Below are 6,000 nucleotides of genomic sequence, written 5' to 3' on the forward strand. Positions count from 1 at the left end.
GTCATCTAACAGCTCTGGGGTCTAAAGTTGCAAAGTCTGGTGACTAAATGGCTGATGCACTCCCACAGTAAAAAGAACTAATATTATTTCTGCTATCTCCTCCAACTTATTCTCTCATCTCATCTTCATCACCTTAGTCTTGTCTGGTTTAACGTACAAGCAGCTCTCTCTCGTCCATGGACAGCCCATTTACATTGTCTGAGGCAATGGATGACTTTGTTGTACAAGTCAGACAAGACAAATATACAATTTGGTGTCATGGGCATATAGAAAATGCCATACTACCCAAGCTCCCCTTTTTAACCTTCCTCATGGCCCCATGTACACATTGAACAGGCGGGGTGACACAATGCCACCCTGGTTCATGCCACACTTAAGAGTCCTTCAAGAAGAGGAGTAATTGCCCATGACTATCCACTGAGATCTCTCGGAGAAAAGAACAAAGCCACTGATGGGGATCCTCACCATTCCAGAGGCAAGTCAGCAACACCCCATGATCAACAATATTGAAGACAATTAGTGAAGATAATTAGATCTTATATCAGAATGGAAGAGATAACTGACTACTGTAACAAATGCTGTTTTTGAGCCAAAGTCATGTCTTTACCCAACTTGACAAGGGTCAAGATGATCAAAAGAATCCAGATACTGTGAAAGTGTCTCACTACAACTTTATCCATAATCTTACTAAAAATAAGTAAGAGGAGTTACTAGATGATAGTTGGCCATACTGTATATGTCAAGGACAGCTTCTTGAGCAGAGGCCACTCTAATGCTTCCTTTCAAAGCAAGAGGCAGTTTGCCCTCTCTGAGAGGACTGACAATTTCTACAAGCAAAGGACTCAGTACTATTAACAATGGATCCAGTATTTAGTACTATTTGTGAGTGTAATTTATGTTCTTTTTACTTCTTCAACCACATCATTTATGGACAAATTAAGTAAAACCAAGTTTAACACAAATCTCCCTAAGGAGATTTGTAAGGGACTGTTCCTTACAACTCAACATTTTGCTAACTATCTTTACTTTTTCTTTTTTAAAAACAACTTTTTTTCAGGTAGGTTTAAGTCTGGGTGTCAGTGTTGCATCAGAGCCCATTTCAATGAATTGCACCTATGTTTTCATGAAGTGTTGTATAAAATGTTGCTAAATGTGATTGAGGAAGCAAAGAATTTACATCTACACCATTATGCAGTATATTAAACCCTGTTTTGTGCTCAAATAATAATTTTGCTTTGTTCAGAAATTAACATTTTACTGTTATGTTGAATAGGATGTGTTATATTAGACAGACAGCATTAAACATATTTGTATCTGTGTCAAGGTTCCTCCCCCACTCTGAACTCTAGGGTACAGATGTGGGGACCTGCATGAAAAAACCCCCTAAGCTTATCTTTACCAGCTTAGGTCAAAACTTCCCCAAGGTACAAAATATTACACCCATTATCCTTGGAATGGCCGCTACCACCACCAAACTAATACTGGTTACTGGGGAAGAGCTGTTTGGACGCGTCTTTCCCCCCAAAATACTTCCCAAAACCTTGCACCCCACTTCCTGGACAGGTTTGGTAAAAAGCCTCACCAATTTGCCTAGGTGACTACAGACCCAGACCCTTGGATCTTAAGAACAATGAACAATCCTCCCAACACTTGCACCCCCCCTTTCCTGGGAAATGTTGGATAAAAAGCCTCACCAATTTGCATAGGTGACCACAGACCCAAACCCTTGGATCTGAGAACAATGCAAAAGCATTCAGTTTTTACAAGAAGACTTTTAATAAAAAATAGAAGTAAATAGAAATAAAGAAATCCCCCCTGTAAAATCAGGATGGTAGATATCTTACAGGGTAATTAGATTCAAAAACATAGAGAACCCCTCTAGGCAAAACCTTAAGTTACAAAAAAGATACACAGACAGAAATAGTTATTCTATTCAGCACAATTCTTTTCTCAGCCATTTAAAGAAATCATAATCTAACACATACCTAGCTAGATTACTTACTAAAAGTTCTAAGACTCCATTCCTGTTCTGTCCCTGGCAAGAGCAGCACACAGACAGACCCAGACCCTCTGTTTCTCTCCCTCCTCCCAGCTTTTGAAAGTATCTTGTCTCCTCATTGGTCATTTTGGTCAGGTGCCAGCGAGGTTACCTTTAGCTTCTTAACCCTTTACAGGTGAGAGGAGCTTTCCCCTGGCCAGGAGGGATTTCAAAGGGGTTTACCCTTCCCTTTATATTTATGACAATCTGTAATCCATGTATCTGGGATGACTAGGAAAGTATAACCAAGAATTCTCTTTTTTACATTAGCTATGTGGTTCTCTATATTTAAGAGGGGTACTAACTTAGGCTCTCCGATGTGTTTGATTCTGCAATGATATTGATAAGATAGGAGTGCCTCTTCTCAGGGAGATCCCAGGATTTTGTAGTCTTGTGGACAACTTTCAGTCTATTATAAACAGAGCTATGAAAAAGAGAGACAAGGACATGAGTAGTGTAGAGAGGGATTACTTCAAGCAGCTGGTGTGAGTTTTGTGAAATAGGGAGTGTTCAAGAGTATCAGGGGAGCATCCAATTGTGCTGCACAGATATCCCAGAAACTGGAAATAATATTTTGAGTGTGAAGGGGAAACACAATGGAGGGAACTAGAAGAAAAGCTAGGAGAGTCTGCTGAACTGCACACACCACTTCACTATTCTGATTAGTATAATAAGGGATCAGTGATGAAACAAAGTTTGTCTTAGCAAGAAAGTATTATCATTGCACTGTGGTGTGCACAGGGGAGAATGAAAAAGCCGGACAAAATTGTAATTATAAAAATGTATAATCAATTTCCTATCTTTATTCATATTTAATGGGGTGCTTGTTTAGATGTGTTTTTTCCCCTTAATGTTATATTAAAGCATACTTTGTCAGTAATTCAACAGCATACCATCTTGTTATGGGGCAAACTCACTACCCAAGCACCCCTTCATGCCAGGATGTGACATTGCACTTTGTTTGGGAGCAAAATGCAATAAGACCTGATTCTCTGGGCAAGTAAATAATGGAAAGGTAAGGGAGGGGCCATTTGATTCATAAAAATCGACAGAATCATAATTTCAATGTTATCACCTTCAGCTGTGTGGCAGGAGGGACTTGCTGCCCCACCCTGGCTCCCAGCTATAGGTCCTGCAGTTGTGGAAATTTTGATAACACAGTGCTGTAGGAAATGCTGAGTTAGGGTATCATTCAAAAGCTCTTTCTCCTATGAATACATGACAAACCTAGAACAATTATGCAGATATACAGGCAAGAAAGTATTTTTAACAGTTGATTTTAATTATACTTTAACATAGGGAAGCATCGCTTACATTAAAAAAAAAAGACATTGACCTTTAGTAATCCTAGGGAAGTTAGCCTTGACATGTAGGGGTGAAAAAAATATTCATCGAAGTCATTGCAGGTGTCATCTCCATCTAGGGCACCACTGCTAGACATTTTGTCACACTGATCCTCATCCATACTGTACTCACACATCAGTATGAGGAAGCCAGCTGGCCAAATATCTGCAGGGTGCTGAGCATCTGATCATTATAGATGAGCATTTGATTAGGTGAAGGATTGATTTGGGAGTGCATGGTATTTCATGCATAATTGGTATGATCAGTCCATCTTCTAAGACCCACCAATACCTGATAGGGGGATGGTAGTTCAGGATGTACTCGACCATCCCAGAGCCATTTGATTGCTTGATAATTTGCCCTCTTAATAGCAGCCATACATTCACCCTTTCAATTCTTCTCCATTTGCCTGCTTCTTGGAAAACATACATGGAGGTAGTTCTTCACGTGTTGTTGGTCTTAAATGGTTAACTTGGCATATGAATGTCTCCAGAGCATTTATGACCTCATCAGTCAGTGTCTCATTCCTTCTTAGCACCTTCAGAGCAAGAAGAGAGTCTTCAGAGGCTGAATCAAATTTTTTCAGCCTATCTTCCAACCGTGTCACAGTCTGAAAGGGTGTGGAGACCTGGCAGTACAGTGGCACAAAAACAGAATCTTGCAGAAGTCTTGGGTAGTGTCTCACAAAGAGCACTAGAACATCCATATCTTGTGCTAAAAACCTGAGTTTAGTAGCACCTCTCTCTCTCTGGCTTTGATGGCATGCAAGATAATTTTAGTATCAGCTTCCTCACAGGAAGTACAAACTAACTCCACCAAACAGTACGAGGTGGCAGCTTCATTACAACATGTGACGACAAAATTCTTCAAGCTTTTCTTTACATTCTGGAACATTTTTCCTGTAAGGTAGTCAATTAACTGATCCCTCATGCGAATATGAGACAGCATTTTCTTCATTGTGACATTTGAGATGTTCATGGAGTCAATGATTTTGTATTGGACAGGAGCAAATAACATAAAATCTCTTCTTTCTTAAGTCTAATTCCTTTGCATATGTGTCAAACAAGGTGGACTTCATAATAGGTCCAGTGAAGTGTTTAGCCAACTCTCAGAAGGTTAATGGTTTCTAGTTTGTTGAGAGTATGTACCTCAGTTACTCAATTTATGATTACTACACTGAAAGGCCTCTGCTGGTATAAGGCACTGATCACTTTCTCAGTGGGTGCTGGCTTCGGAAGACAGTGCAAGATGTGCATTAGTCTGCTTTTTCGCCTGACAAATATGCATTGCTCCATCACATTAGACCATTGAGCCTGGTACCATGGAGAACTCATACTGTCCCACAGTCTTATGTAGTTCAACATCATGCTGAGAACTAGACACAACCAGGAGAAAAGCAAACAATGACTTGTCTGCGGTTATCTCTGTAATAGTCACTGCCCCGTCACTCTGTCTTTCTTTGCATACGAGCACAGCTTTAGTCTCTTCTTGATTGAAGCCCATGGATAATTCTTTGGTTTTTGAAGTCTTCATACAATTAAGGACCTAAAGTAGATAAAGAAGTCAGTCAAATAGATATCTCGTCACTGAAGACTACTTTTGTCATGATATTAATGCGCTCCTGTCTACCATACACGAATGGATTGCCAGTGAGAGCAAGCTCATCTTATAGTTTGAAAATTGCCCTTTCTTGGCATTTAACTGCACTTAATGAGTTTAAATGGTGTTTAGTTACTTCTGGTGAAGTCATCTGAGCCATGTTTAATGTTTAGTTTGAAATTTGATGGCATTCTGGGGTTGTCCAGTAAAACCAGGAAAGAGCATTTGGGTGCTGTATTATGTCCACAAACTCCCCAATGACTTTCATTGCTCTGTTTTTGTGTTCTAGGGCCTCATCTGAACCAAATGCACAGAAGAGAACTTTTGCCAACCCAATGTCCTTTATGAAATTCCTCCGATGTGTCAGGTTCAGACTTTTCTACACCTCTTATTTCAGCAAGGTACCAGGCAGACATCGCAGAATAATTAGTTTAGTTTAAAGCATTTTTTTAAAAAAAGTTTCACAAGGTCTTCCAGTGCTGTGAGGTGCACATTCATGCCATTTAAGGTGCCAGTGAGCTTTTTGTTTAATCTGGTCCTCCACAGTTGTACTCTCCAAAGATTCAGCTACTAGTCGGTACCCTTTGTCTCCCACTGATGTCTAAAAATGGTTAAAAAACACAGTAAATACAAGGATTTGTTATAATTAATTACAATCCCAAACTAATTTATATTATGTAACTATGTGCATATAATTTGCAGATGTATTCCAGTAATTTCGGGCAGGATGTCGCTTCTCTTTGCCAATGATGGCAAGTTAAGTTGAAGCACACCTTCCATTTATTGTGATGTGTAACATTAAAAAAATTCAACAGGTATCATGTTCTGAGTATTAATCAATAACCGTACTGTCAGGGGAGGACCACAATTTAACTTTGTGAGGGCTGCATGCTTGAGATGTCCATATTAAAGTATAATTAAAAACATTGATTTTTAAGTATTTTCTCAAATATATATTTACATACTTGTTCTTGTCTCATCATATTTGGTACTATTGTGTTTGTGGGAGAAAGAGCTAT

Source organism: Caretta caretta, chromosome 4 (assembly GCF_965140235.1).
Source record: "Caretta caretta isolate rCarCar2 chromosome 4, rCarCar1.hap1, whole genome shotgun sequence".
NCBI lineage: Eukaryota > Metazoa > Chordata > Testudines > Cheloniidae > Caretta > Caretta caretta.